This window comes from Peromyscus maniculatus, chromosome 5 (assembly GCF_049852395.1).
Source record: "Peromyscus maniculatus bairdii isolate BWxNUB_F1_BW_parent chromosome 5, HU_Pman_BW_mat_3.1, whole genome shotgun sequence".
Lineage (NCBI taxonomy): Eukaryota > Metazoa > Chordata > Mammalia > Rodentia > Cricetidae > Peromyscus > Peromyscus maniculatus.
The window spans coordinates 56,582,580-56,597,088 of NC_134856.1; the positions used below are offsets into that span (position 1 = coordinate 56,582,580).

At 41.1% G+C, this 14,509-nt stretch overlaps 1 protein-coding gene and 1 pseudogene across 5 annotated transcripts in view; one reads left to right on the forward strand and one right to left on the reverse strand.

Annotated features, from left to right (window-relative positions):
- The window catches only part of Ankrd11 (ankyrin repeat domain containing 11), a 205,201-nt gene that overhangs the window by 154,168 nt on the left and 36,524 nt on the right, over positions 1 to 14,509 (reverse strand). The gene's annotated exons all lie outside the window — the stretch shown is intronic.
- On the forward strand, positions 3,109 to 3,321 carry LOC102911513 (COP9 signalosome complex subunit 9 pseudogene; annotated as a pseudogene).

Sequence of the window (14,509 nt, forward strand, 5' to 3'; positions counted from 1 at the left end):
AGAGATAGAAAGTCTGAGTTTCCATAAAACCCTAAAAAGTCTATCAACAAATGATGATGAATCAAACTGGTATGAATTCCCCAATCTCAATACCAAATGCCACATGATATAGAACATAAGTCAATAAACATTTGTTAACAAGATATTAGATCTGTAACTTCTCAGATACACCTCCTGTTCACACAAGTCCCAGGCCTACTTCCAACCACAAGGACCTCTGTCCTAACCTGTAGACAAAACCTGCTCTGCTAGTACTACACCACTGAAAGAAAAAAATCCCTCTTCTCAATGTCCTGTGAGCACATGACTCAGACCTAATACATCAGATCATCCAGGGAAAGACGACTCTTCAATAGTCATTATTCACTGTTTCAAATACCAATATGGCAATCACAGAAGGGGCAAAGAGAACTAGTACACAATACATTGGCATAAATTCAGTAGGATAAAAGGAAGCAGCAAGAGCCAGGTGTGGCACTTACTTCTACTCTCAAGCCTAGGAGGCTGAGGTAGGAAGACCGTGAATTCCACGCCAGCTTCAGCTGCACATGAATTCTAGACCATAGAGTGCTACAAAATGAGACCTTGCCTTTTAAAAAAACTCAATACCCTCCACTTTGTAATCATGCTTTACTCATGTCAGATTTCTGGAAACATCTACATTTCAAGAAGAAACAGAGTAAAATTATAACCAAAACATTTGATAAGATTATTAACTCACAGAATTGCAACTGCAACTACTTCCATCAAACCAGAAACACACTAATTTATCAAATACAAATGTCAAAATAGCCCACTAGTTTTATGTTTAAAAAGAATCAAGTCTTATTACTTGATACTTTTTTTTTAATTTGAAGGATTTGTTTTTATAAGCTGAATAGATGGCTCAGTGGTTAAGAGCACTCACTGCTCCTCCAGAGGATCCTGATTTCACTCCCAACACCCAACAACCATCGGTAATACCAGTCACAGGGAATCCTCTTCTGGCCTCTCTGGGCATCAAGCACAGAAGTACACAGACATACATGCAGACAAAACACTCATACCTCATTTTTTAAATTTATTTTTAATATTTTAATTGCATACAGGTGTATGTTATCTGCATGTGAATACGTACACACTGAGTGAGGTGTCCAAAGAGGCCAGAGACATCCAACAACCAGAGCTGGAGATTGACAGCTGTGAGCCAACTGAGATGGGTGCTGGGAACCACACTAGGATCATCTAGAGGAACAGCAAGTGTTCTTAAATGCTGAGCCATCTCCCAGCCCCCAGTTTATTTATTTTTATGTATACTCGCATTTTGCCATGTATGTGGAGGCCATTAGACTTTGCTGGATCCCCTAAAAGTGGAGTTATAGATGATTATGAACACCCATGTGGCTGCTGGGAACTGAACCCAGATCCCCTGAAAAAGCAGTTAGTCCTCCTAGCCACTGAGTCATCCCTCCAGTCCATATTCATTTTCTTTACTACTGATCAAACTTGGAAGCTGTTCAATAATATTAAAATGACTTTCCTAGCCGGGCGGTGGTGGTGGTGGTGCACGCCTTTAATCCCAGCACTCGGGAGGCAGAGGCAGGCGGATCTCTGTGAGTTCGAGGCCAGCCTGGTCTCCAAAGCGAGTTCCAGGAAAGGTGCAAAGCTACACAGAGAAACCCTGTCTCGAAAAACAAAACAAAACAAAACAAAAAAAATAATACTTTCCTAACAGGGTATCACCTAGATTGTTATGTGAGACATGTTTTTGCTTTTCTGTAGTGGCAGATATCACAAAAATTGTAAAGGCCTCTTTTTTTTTTTTTGTTCATCAGCCTTTATTGATGTTTGTATATTGAATGTATGGCCTAATACAAAATTTCTTCATCACAAGTGGCCCAGAGATGCAAAAAAATGGAACTCTAAATAGACAGGAACTACAATGGAAAAGATAATGGATAAAGTTTTATTTATATATCTTAGTTCATTTTGATAATTGTCAATTTGACTGAACTAAGTAGCAACTAGATTAGAGTGTACTTCTGGGTGTGTCTATGAGGATGTTTCCAGAAAAAAATAATTAGAGGAGAAACCCCCACCCTGGATATGGGCAGCATCATCTCAAAGGCTGGGGGTTTGAGTGGAATAGAAAGGAAAAGGTAGAATGTCAGTCCACTGGAGCAGACAAGCAGGCAGAAAGAGTCTTGCTCCCTCTTCCTCCTTCCTCATTTTCTACTTCCTGTACACCATAAAGTAAGCTACTCTGCTCTGCCATACCTTCCCTACCATGACAGACTGAAACTGAGAGATAAAAAAAAAAAAAAAAAAAAACAGGGCTGGGCGGTGGTGGCGCACGCCTTTGGTCCCAGCACTGGGGAGGCAGAGCCAGGAGGATCTCTTTGAGTTCAAGGTCAGCCTGGTCTACAGAGTGAGTTCAGGACAGGCACCAAAACTACATGGAGAAAACCTGTCTCGAAAAACCAAAAAATAAATAAATAATTTTTTTTAAAAAACCCACAAGATCAAAGGGGACAACTGTGAAGAGATCAAAGGAAAATCAGGGAGGGGGGGATAGTATTCATTCTTTTCTGTTTGTTTTTTGAGATGGGGTCTCTCTATGTAGCCATGGGTATGCTGGAACTCATGAAGACAAGACTGATCTTGAACTCACAGAGATCAGATCTACCTACCTCTGCCTCCCAAGTGCTAGGATTAAAGCTACCATACCTAGCTTGTATTCACTCTTTATTGTGAATTATAAAAAAGCCAAAATTTACCAAATATACATGTAAGTATAACTTCAATAATACTAGAAGGACTGGAAGAAAAAATATGATGAGGGAAAAATTAACAGTAACCAGACATCAAAATTGTCAACAAAACAGAAAGGAATACTTAAACATTAATTACCATTGAACACTTATAGCTCAATCACTCTAGTAGTTGATTTAGAAACACAAAACATTACCATTTAGCACTTATATACCAAACACTCCAGTAGCTGCTTGAGAGAGAGAGAGAGAGAGAGAGAGAGAGAGAGAGAGAGAGAGAGAGAGAGAGAGAGAGAGAGAGAGAACATTGTAGCCATAACTGTCTCAGGAACATTTTAAGAAGTAGATGTGGAGTACAATGCCGAAGCCCCAAGATGAAGCCAGTGTGGATGAGATGTTCCAAGAGGGCATGGGGCCCTACAAGGACCTGGATGAGGCTGGAGGGAGCACTGGCCTCTTGATGGACTTGGCAGCCAATGAAAAGACAGTTCATGCGGACTTTTTTAATGATTTTGAAGATATCTTTGATGATGATGTCCAGTGAAGCTGTCCAGTCGTATATGTTCCACATTTGTGATATGTCTTGAATTTCTCAAGACAGAATGGGATGATCATAGAGACCTTGCAAAGATCACTAGAAATCTGGACCTGGTCAGCCAAAGGAGGGGGACTGTCTGAACTAGCTGGGCACTGCTGTCTCTGAGAATGCTAGTCCCTTGTCCTTGTTTAAATTAAAAAAAAAAAAAAAAAAAAAAAATGAAAAAAAAAAATTAAAAAAAAAGAAAGAAAAAAGAAGTAGATGCAAAGAGTTGGCATGTAGCTCAGCTGTTAAAAGAGTACTTGCGCCAGGCGGTGGTGGCATGTGCCTTTAATCCCAGCACTTGGGAAGCAGAGCCAGGTGAATCTCTGATCTCTGTGAGTTTGAGGCCAGCCTGGTCTACAGAGTTCCAGAACAGGCTCCAAAGCTACACAAAGAAAACCTGTCTCAAAAAAACAAAAAGGGGGGTGGGGGGTGGGGAGTATTCACCTAGCCAGGTGGTAGTTCAGGACTTTAATCCCAGCACTCAGGAGACAGAGGCAGACAGATCTCTGGTCTACAGATCGGAGTTCCAGGGCAGGCAGGGCTACACAGAGAAATCTTGTCTGGGGGAAAAAAAAAATCAAAAAGAAAAAGGAAAAAGAGTATTTGTCTAACACGCACAAACACTCTGTCCAAACCAGAGTGCTACTTAATCTGGGTATGGTGGAACATGCCTATAGGAGATAGAGACATAGAGACAAGGCCATCCTCAGTCAGGTTCATAGCAGTTTGAAGTCAACCTCTGATACATTAAAAATCTGTCTCAAAAGAAAAACAAAATGTAGCAAATGTAACCTCCATTCTCACAAATTAACTTAAACATGATCATAGCTTGTAGCTAACATTCAAATCCTATCTATAGATCCTGCCTGTAGAAAGGGGGTTGAAGGGCATTTGGGTCCATCAAAACACAATCAAGAAAGCAATTTTGTGTGCATTAAAAGTAAATACATGTTAGTCTAAGAAAAGAATGAAGTACTCCATTTAAGGACAGATAGCCACAGATATCACATGTCCACACAAAATGGAAGTGGAAAAGGAGACTAACCTAAGAAGACTCAGGAAAGAAAAAAGCAAAATATTCACACCTCTAAGAAATCTCTTGAGAGCACAGAAACCAATGTCCTCTTTCCTTTCCATATTCTCAACATAAGAGCACTATTCAATCTAACTCTAAATTTTAACAACTTCCTTTGAACAGCTGCATGCAAATTTAAAAGCAGGATAACTGGAGGCCCTATATCATAAAATGATCTCACACCGCTAAGGAACTCAACATTGAAAAAGATGAACTGAGTTTCACAAGACAGCAAAAATTACCCACTTCCTGAAGGAGCCTAACAGGAGATGATTTTGCCAAGTACTTGCCCTGAGAAAAAGCTTCTGCTCACAAAAAGTGCAAAGGTTGAAGGTGGGATTTGATTTACTATGCAAATCAGAAGTGTACCTCAGTTCACATATAACACCTCACTAAGGGAGAGAGGTAACACACAACTGGTTAGGAGAACTTGCTGCTAATTTTGTTGTTTTTGTGGTTTTGTTTTTGTTTTGTTTTTCTAGGCAGGGTTTCTCTGTGAACCATCCCTGGCTGTCCTAGAACTCACTTTGTAGACCAGGCTGGCCTCGAACTCACAGAGACATGCCTGCCTCTGCCTCCTGAATGCTGGCATTAAAGTCATATACCACCATGCTCAGCCGTTTTTGTAATGTGTATGAGTCTTTTGCCTGAATGTATGCACCACATGTGTGCCTGGTACCCTCAGAAGGCAAAAGAGAGCATCAGATCCCCTGGAACAGGTGGTTATGAGTTGCCATGTGGGTGCTGGAAATCAAACCTCAGTCCTTTGAGAGAGCCCCCAATGCTCTTAACTGCTGAGCCACCTCTCCACCCCACACTGCTGCCCTTGCAGAAAATCAAAGTTCAGTTCCCAATACCCCATATATCAGGCAGCTCACAACCACCTGTACCTGTAACCAGCTCCAGGGGATCTGACAAGCTCTTGTGACTTATGTAGACACCGGGCATCCAAGGACTGCATACACAAACATACAGGCACTCACACATAAAAGAAAGCTTTTTTTTTTAAGAGCTAAAGGAAGGCAGGTGATGGTGGCACATGCCTTTTAATCCCAGCACTAGGAAGGCAGAGGGAGGACTACCTCTGTGAGTTCGAGGCCATCCTGGTCTATAGATCAAGTTCCATGCTCATTTTATCATTTTTTTGTAAGCTGTAGTCACTTTCTGCCAAATGTAAGATCAAAGAAAGATCAGTGTACAGTAAAGATCAGCAGTGTCTCCCACTCCCTGGACACAGAATGACTCATACTGAACAAAGACTAAGTTCTGTGACATGGGAGCTGGCAAAAACAGCTGAGTCAGCTTCCAGCCCTGTCATTCAAGTACCTCTTACAAAGGTGCTCAAGAGTAGAGAAACTGGGGTTGGGCATAAGTGTAATAATACCACAATTTTGGATTCTGAATACAAAAGCAGATCAACCATCCTTTTTCTGAGGTTCAAGTATCTATGGATGCTGACAGATGAACACTCCCAGGACACAAAAGCTAAGAAAAGTAACCAAAAGAACAAAAGATAACCAAGGATGCTTAGTTTGCATCTTCTTCAAGCTCTCAATGAGATTGTACCATTGCTTCTGATTCTGCACAGAAATGAGAGTTACCAACACAGTATCTCTAAGCTCAATACAAAATTAAAGGACCTGAACCTGTTAAATAGAAAAGCTACCCCAAACATAAGAAACATGAAAAGGAAGATTTGTTTCTCTGCTGAGGCTGCCAGATAGGGACACCTGTTCTGTCAACTTCCCACAAACCACATTTTAATGCTGAAATATTTCTAAGTAAACCTGGTTTTTATAGAAAAGGCTAGCCTCTCAGACTCATACAATAAAGCCAGCAATGACACAAGGCTTCTAAAACTTGAAACAATAGATGCTGTAAATAGACATTCCAGGTCCAGTTAACAGCTGTGTTGTGCATATCTTTAAATATTTACCAAGGTGACATATTTATCGGTATTCACAAAGAGCATGTAAGCCCTGTTGTCTGATGTCTGAGGATACTAGAATATTATGCAGAACCAAGCATAGTAGTACACACTTGTACTCCTAGCACTTGAAAGGCAGAAGTAGGAACACTGTGAGTTTAAGGCCAACCAGGGGTACATTGCTACAAGCTATCTCAAAAGGAAGTAGAGAGCCAGAACATCAAAGTGAGAAAGACATTAAATAAAGTAAAAGACACAAAACAGCAATTATTACCAGGAGACAAAGAGTACTGTGAGGCAGTACTGGGCCCAGAAGTCACAAGCAAACAGAGCTAAGTAAGCATGAGTTCAGGAAGACTCACAGACAGTTGAGACCTGAAGTCAGTAAGTGCTGGCCAAGAAACAGGAGAAGGAAAAAGGCCTAGAAAACCACAGCCTTCACTAAGAAAGAGAATGATCAAATGAGATCTTACATTTAAGAAAAACCAGCTTGGTAATCATTTGGACCAGTATCAAGGACAGTTAAGATGGGGAGGGGGTGTCAGACATGTGCCTGCACTCTCAAGATGCACAAAGCAAGGGAATGAGAATGCCAATTTGGAGGTCAACCTGGTTCTGCATCAAGAGTTCTAGACTAGCTTGAGATACATAAGGAGATCCTGTCAAGGAGGGAGGGATGGAGGGGGAAGAGATAGGTAGATAGCCAGCCAGCCAGATATACTGGGGGGGGGGGGTGAATAATAAATCAAAGAACAAAGGGGTGGGGTATGCAGGAAGACTCAAGAGACCACAGCAAACTGACAATCATGTATTTAATTGCAGAGAAAGCCAATCTACTTTCCAGAGGGGGATGGAGGAAAGAGAGAGCTATGGTGATTTAAAAGAAAATAGTCCCCAAAGGGAGTGGCACTATTAGAAGCTGTGACCTTGTTGGAGTAGGTGTAGTCTTGTTAAGAGAAAGCGTATCACTGTGGAGGTGGGTGTTGAGGTCTCATATATGCCCAAGCCACGCCCAGTGAGACGGTCCACTTCCTGTTGCCTACAAGTCAAGATGTAAGACACTAGGCAACTTCTTTAGCACCGTGTATACTTGCATGCTGCCTTGCTTCCCACCATGACAATGATGGGACTACTAAACTTCTGAACTGTAAGCTATCACAATTAAATGTTTTTCCTTTATAAGAGTTGCTGTAGTCATGGTGTCTCTTTACAACAGAAACCTTAAACTAAGACAAGACCTCGGGGCTAGATTTCCTCAAGCCCTAGACCCTGATTTCACTGGTGACATCCACCACTTCTTATCCACCACAAACACAGGAAGCAAACAGCACAGTTTAGAATGTAAAGCATAAGAATAAACATCACAAAGGCAATAATAGGATGCAGCCAGGGAGATCTTTCCATCCAATGTGTAGCCATCTGTTGTGATCTTCTCTCCCATCCATACAAGTGGGCAACAGAAGGAAAAAGAAAAACCCTCAAGATCAGAACATGAGTTCAGGGGAAAAAAGGTTTTATGCCAGCAGACTCCCTGAAGACAAACAGATACTGGGCAATTCCAACAATCCAACCACATAAAGCCTCTACTCTCACCAACTTCCTTCAAGTGCAAGGCAGCAGGACCATTAGAACAAGGCACAGGCAGTGTCTCTCCCATGATTAGGTTACACAGAACAGCCAATTGGCTGCAATGTCACTCCCAGGACTGCATTATATGATTTAAGACTCACTGTTCACAAACAGAACAAAAGATTTTGCTGCAGGCTTGGAAGAAGTAAATTGCCAGGTTGCAAGCATACTAGTGGCAACGAGGAAAGAAGGCATATAAAGAATCAAAGGAGGCCAGGCATGGTGGTGCACACCTTTAATCCCAGCAGAGGCAGGTGGATCTGAGGCCAGCCTGGTCTACAGCTCGAGTTCCAGGACAGACTCCAAAGCTACACAGAGAAACCCTGTCTCGAAAAACCAAAAAAAAAAAAAAAAAAATCAAGAGTTACCCACAGGAACAACCAGCAACCTGAGGAAGCATCAGTGTAGCCCACTCCTCATGTAAGCCTCTGGGTTGTGACCTGGCCAGACCTAGGCAGAGTGCCTAGAGAGTAAGGATGCACCCAGACTCTCACCCACACAACTATATGCTCTTTCAAACTACTGCATTTATGATTCACCACACAGCAGCTAAAAACAAACACCCCCACACAACACATCCAAAGAAGTTTTGGCACTCTTTCCTGCTGCTGCCTTCCATACACAAATGACACTAGGATCGAGGGCCAAAGGGGCACCAACCTTCCAGGCATTAGTCCAAGGGGAAAACATTAGAATGAAGTTATGTGCTTCACAACCTACTGTTAGTAGTATACATTCTACCAATAAAGTTGAGTCCAATTTCTTTATAAATTACTTCATAGCTTCCAACAATTACTATAGTCCAAGAGCTTTTTTTTATTTTTTTAAATAAATTTAACACAATTCTGATCTACAAATTAAAATATGCAGCCGGGCAGTGATGGCACACGCCTTTAATCCCAGCACTCAGGAGGCAGAAGAAGGTGTACCCTGTGAGTTTGAGGCCAGCCTGGTCTACAAAGTTAGTTCCAGGACAGACAGAGCTACACAGAGAAACCCTGTCTGGGGGGATAAACAAAAACAAAAAAACACAAACCCCACAAAGTAACATATGCCACCAGCTTTAACTTCCAAGCAATACATAATGGCCCGAAATACATGAACTAAAATTCAAAATATTCTTAAAATTCAAAGTAGGGCAAGATGGCTGCACAAGTAAAAAGTGCTTGACCACGTGAGTTCAATCTCAAGATAAGAGAACTGACTCCCCAAAATTGTCCCCTGACCACCATACATGCACACACGTACACACAAAATCATACACAATAATAATAATAAAAATAAAATCTTTGGGTAAAACACATATGGTGATGTCTTAAAGTTAACCTTCAAACAAGAATTCATGCAGATGAACTCAATTCTTGCTAATTTTCTCTCTTCTTTCTTGAATGGACAGTGGACATGTGTATGTACAAGGTTGTCTCTGCCTTCTCTTCCAATCCCGGGTAGTTTAGAGATGAATGGGTTAGAGTAGAAAATTTCACAACTGAGGATGAATTTTAACATGTTACTCATAAAGTCATTTTTCAACAGACTCTCCTGACTGCTTTCTCTGCAAGATGATGATCTTACACAACAGAGAAAACCTACAAAATTCTTGAATGGCCACTGGAGCTAGAGAGACAGACTAACACCCAGGTAAAAAGAAAGCCACAAGCATTCAACTGGAGGACAAAAGGTGATAGATAACACTTAGGTAAGGAGAGGGGGGAAAAAAAATCACACCTTTCTAATTAAACAGGTTCTGGTGTTCTTGTGACCAAACAGGGGTCAGAACAGGGGATAACTAGTACCTCACACTCCTTCAAACCCTGACACTGCAGTGGGCTCCAAGAGCTCAATTTTAAAAGTGCATAACCGAGCACTGAATTAACAGTCACTAACACACTAGACTGGTTTCTAGAGCAACCAAAAAGAAAATATAAAGCACACAGCTTTACATAAATTGTTCTCTATTACAATAAAATATTGAAGTCAGGCAAAGGATTTTGATAAAGAACCAGGCAGACAGCATCTATAACATCAATGCTAATTATTTATTCATCATCCATACAAAACTGAATTTACCTTCAATTCTAGAATAAGTCATTATTCACAACAGAAACATGAAAATTATTATTAGCAATAAACACTTCTATCTAGAAAAATTTAGAAGCCAGGCTCGGCAACACACCCATCATGTCAACACTTGGGAGGTGGAGGAAGAAGGACCAAGAGTTCAAAGAAGGACCAGTTTCCATGACATAGAGACTCTGAGGGCAGCCAGGGCTACATGAGACTTTGAGTTTTTTGCTGTTTTTTTCGTTTTTGTTTTTAAAGCTGGGCATAGAGTCCTACCCTGGGCTTTAATAAATCCCAGCACTAAAGAAACAGAGGCAGGTGGATGGATCTGGGAGTTTGAGGCCTGTCTGGTGGACATAGCCAGTTCCAGGATAGCCAGTTAGTTACATGATTAGACCCTGTCTCAAGAACAAAAAATAAACAGAAAAAGAAATCCAACTCAGTGACATCAATTAATCACACAAACATATGTAACAAAGAGCTGGCAAGATGGCTTAGCAAGTAAGGACATCTGTCCCCAAGCCTCATGTCAATACCCAGAGGACACATTGTGAAAGAAGAGAACTCTCCCAAGTTGTCCTCTGACCTCCATACACAGGCTTTGACTTACGCATACCCATATTCCTATATTCATTAAGTCTCTTTTTCTGTTAATAAAAATGTTCAAAAAAATTAAATCAAAATACTCGATCTTCAGCATCCCTAAATTCTTGCCAAGGCCTTAACAATAAGATGGTCATTCTCCTTACAGACAGAAATCAGAACTCTTACTAGAAGAATGTTAATATTTCATAGGATTCTTTAGTTTTAGGCTATTTATAGAACAGAAAAGGGATTGCTATGTAACAAGGTAATTCACATGCCAACAGGAAAAAAAAATACAAACCAAAACCTGGCCACATCAGGAAAGGCAACTGAACCAGACAGGCAAATCCAACCACCACACCTGCCTCCAACCAGTTGGGGCAGGCAGGTTGCAACACTCTCCTGACTCAGCTAGGCGTGGCTCCCCAACCCAGCAGTTACAAAAGCACAAACAAAAGCCTTTAGGGATAGGTCTCCCTAAAAGGTCTTTCCACCTGACCAACTGTTGGTTGGTTCCTAAGTTAAGAGGCCCTACCTAGCATCATATTCCTACCACTGCCCACATGGCCAGCCACCAGCCAATGTTCAGGCTATAAAGGCCACAATCAGTGCCAGTACTTACTCTACCAAAACACAAAGCTGCCATTCTCTGCCCAATCCATCTGGACTTCTGGAAACTCAGAGAAGACTGTCCAAGAACCACTTTTCCCTTTCATGTGACCTTTGGCCTACATGTGACCTTGAGCCAAAGTATGTTCTCTGGTAGTAAAGCTAACTGAACTCAAGAGGTATCCCATCAACACTCATGCAATGCTTTTATGATCACTTGTTCTTTTTCAAGAACTATTCTGCACAGTGGTAAACTAATTTCATAATAAATGTGATTAACATCAACTGTTTAACCAGAAACTTGTCAGTATTTTCTAGACAAAGACAGAAAAACTGCTATGAAATCCAAATACCCAACACCCAACCTTGCAAAACCTTTCACTTTCAGGAAGGTTACCAGTTAGTCACATATTTCAAACACCAAAATGTTACTGCTTTTGACCCAAGGTAAATTCAAGACAAGCAGAACACAGAAGAGACACAGTCTTTAAAGTTGGATATGATCAGGGTACATCACATACATTAAACTGTCAAAGAATACATATTCTTTTCTTTATTTAAAGACAGGGTCTCGCCGGGCGGTGGTGGCGCACGCCTTTAATCCCAGCACTCGGGAGGCAGAGGCAGGCGGATCTCTGTGAGTTCGAGGCCAGCCTGGTCTCCAAAGCGAGTTCCAGGAAAGGCGCAAAGCTACACAGAGAAACCCTGTCTCGAAAAAACCAAAAAAAAAAAAAAAGACAGGGTCTCTCTATGTAGCCCTAACTGTCCTGGAACTCTCTCTCTATAGACCAGATTGACCTCAAATTCTACTTGTCTCTGTCTCCAGAATGCTGGGATTGAAGGCATGTACCACTACACACATTCTTTTTTCTTTTTCTTTCTTTCTTTCTTTCTTTCTTTCTTTCTTTCTTTCTTTCTTTCTTTCTTCCTTTCTTCCTTTCTTCCTTTCTTCCTTTCTTCCTTTCTTTCTTTTTTTTTAAGAATCCTGGGTCTGGCAAGATAGCTCAGCAAAGGACCCAAGTTTGTTTCCCAGCATCCACATAAGACATCTCAAAACTGCCTATAACTAGTTCCAGGTGTTCTGACATCTTCTGTCTTTGGAGAATAACTGCACACATGTGGCAAACACTCATAAACATACACCTTTTAAAAATTAAAAAATAGATGGGGTGGGAGGGCTGGGGAGGGGGGCGGCAGCAGCGCATGCCTTTGATCCCAGCACTTGGGAAGCAGAGCCAGGAGGATCTCATGTGAGTTTGAGGCCAGCCTGATCTACAGCCTGATCCAGGACAGGAACCAAAACTACACAGAGAAACCCTGTCTTGAAAAAAATAAATAAATAGCTGGGCGGTGGTGGCGCATGCCTTTAATCCCAGCACTTAGGAGGCAGAGGCAGGCAGATCTCTGTGAGTTCGAGGCCAGCCTGGTCTCAAAAGTAAGTTCCAGGAAAGGCGCAAAGCTACATAGAGAAACCCTGTCTTGAAAAACCAAAAAATAAAAATAAAAATAAATAAAAAATAAAATAAAATAAAAAACAAACAAACAAATAAATAAATAATAAGCCGGGTGGTAGTGGTGCACGCCTTTAATCCCAGCAACTCAGGAGGCAAAGGCAGGCAGATTTCTGTGAGTTCAAGGCCAGCCTGGTCTACAAAGTGAGTCCTAGAAGAGCCAGAACTGTAACATAGAGAAACCCTGTCTCAAAAAAACAAAAACAAACCAAAGAATTAAAATAAAGAACATTTTTAAAGAAATCATAATTGGCTAGGGAAGGCTTTTTTAAGGGCACTCAAAGTACTATACCAGTGCTCAAAACCCAGCTCTTCAAAGGAACAAGCCAAAGTCCTGCCAACACCTGTTAATTCAAGGTCCAAAGGGTATATGATGCCTTCTGGCCTATATATACACACACACAGGAGCATACACCTGCACACATATATGCACATACACTCAAGGGAGGGGGAGGATCAGGTAGGTCAATCAGAAAGGTAGGTTAAATTTAAAAAAGAAAAAGTCCTCATACGCTGTCTGCCATTAAGCATGAGCCAGTAGATTCTTGTCCCAAAGTAATCTTGTAAAGTCACAACTTTAAATATTTATAATCCTTGGCCCAGCAATTCTAGGAATGTAACTAAAACAGATAACCCCTTAGACAAATACATGAATATACAGTGTATTACTGTTACAGTAAAACACTGGAAACAAGTCCATCAACAACAGATACATTAAGTCAAGTGGTAGCACACACTCCTGTTACAGTACAGTAGGCTCCATATTAACACAGACTAAAATCCAAGACCAGGTTTTAAGAAGCAGTTACTGAACATCTGCCACCTGTGCCAACAATATCAACATACATATATGGCACCGCGTGCAAAAAAATTCCATTCCTCTACAACTACAGTACACCTAAAAAAAAAATAATGAATATGAAAACCAGAAGTAAATCCCTTAGGATTTACAGTAAGTAGGATTTTTGCTTTTAGTTATTGTATTTTGCAGTACTGGGAACTGAATCTAGAAACTTGAATATGCCACACAAGTATTCTATATCACTAGGCCACATCGCCAGCCTTAACATGTTTTAACCCAGTCTGGAATTCCCTATAGTGCCTAGGGGTGCTCTTGCTATCCTCTAATTCGTCTCCAAGTAACAACAGGAGCTGAGGTGTAGAAGTCATCCTCTTGGCTTCAAAATTATACTGGCACTCATCTCACAATATTACAAAACATGTAACAAACATTTATAGGCATGTACAGACTAGAATACAAGATGTAGTAACTTGCTGAAATACATGAAGCTTGAAGAGGAGTGGGGGTATCAGGTAGAAACTTACTCCATGAGCAAACATCTACCAAAAAAGTGTATAGAAAACAGTATAAGTCAGGGTGTGGTAGTGCATGCCTTTGATATTACCACCTGGGAGGCAGAAGTAGGTGGATCACTTTGAGTTCAAGGCAATCTTGGTCCACATACCAAATTCCAAGCCAGTCAGTGCTACACAGTGAGACTCCGTGTTAAAGGAAAAAGAAAGAAAGAGATGAGGGAAGGGGAAGATGTAAGAAGGGGGGAGAGAAACAAACAGCAGAGGGCTAGGGTTGTAATGCAATGGTTGAGTGTTTACCTAGCATATGCAAGGCTCCAGGTTTCAATTCCCAATACTATAAAAAGGAAGAAAAACGAAAAGAAAAAGAGGAGAAATCATCTTTAGTCTCACCATGGTCTTCTGTAACATAAACTTTTAACTAAGGAACCAACATGAAGTATAAAAGTACCTCAAAGCATTTCT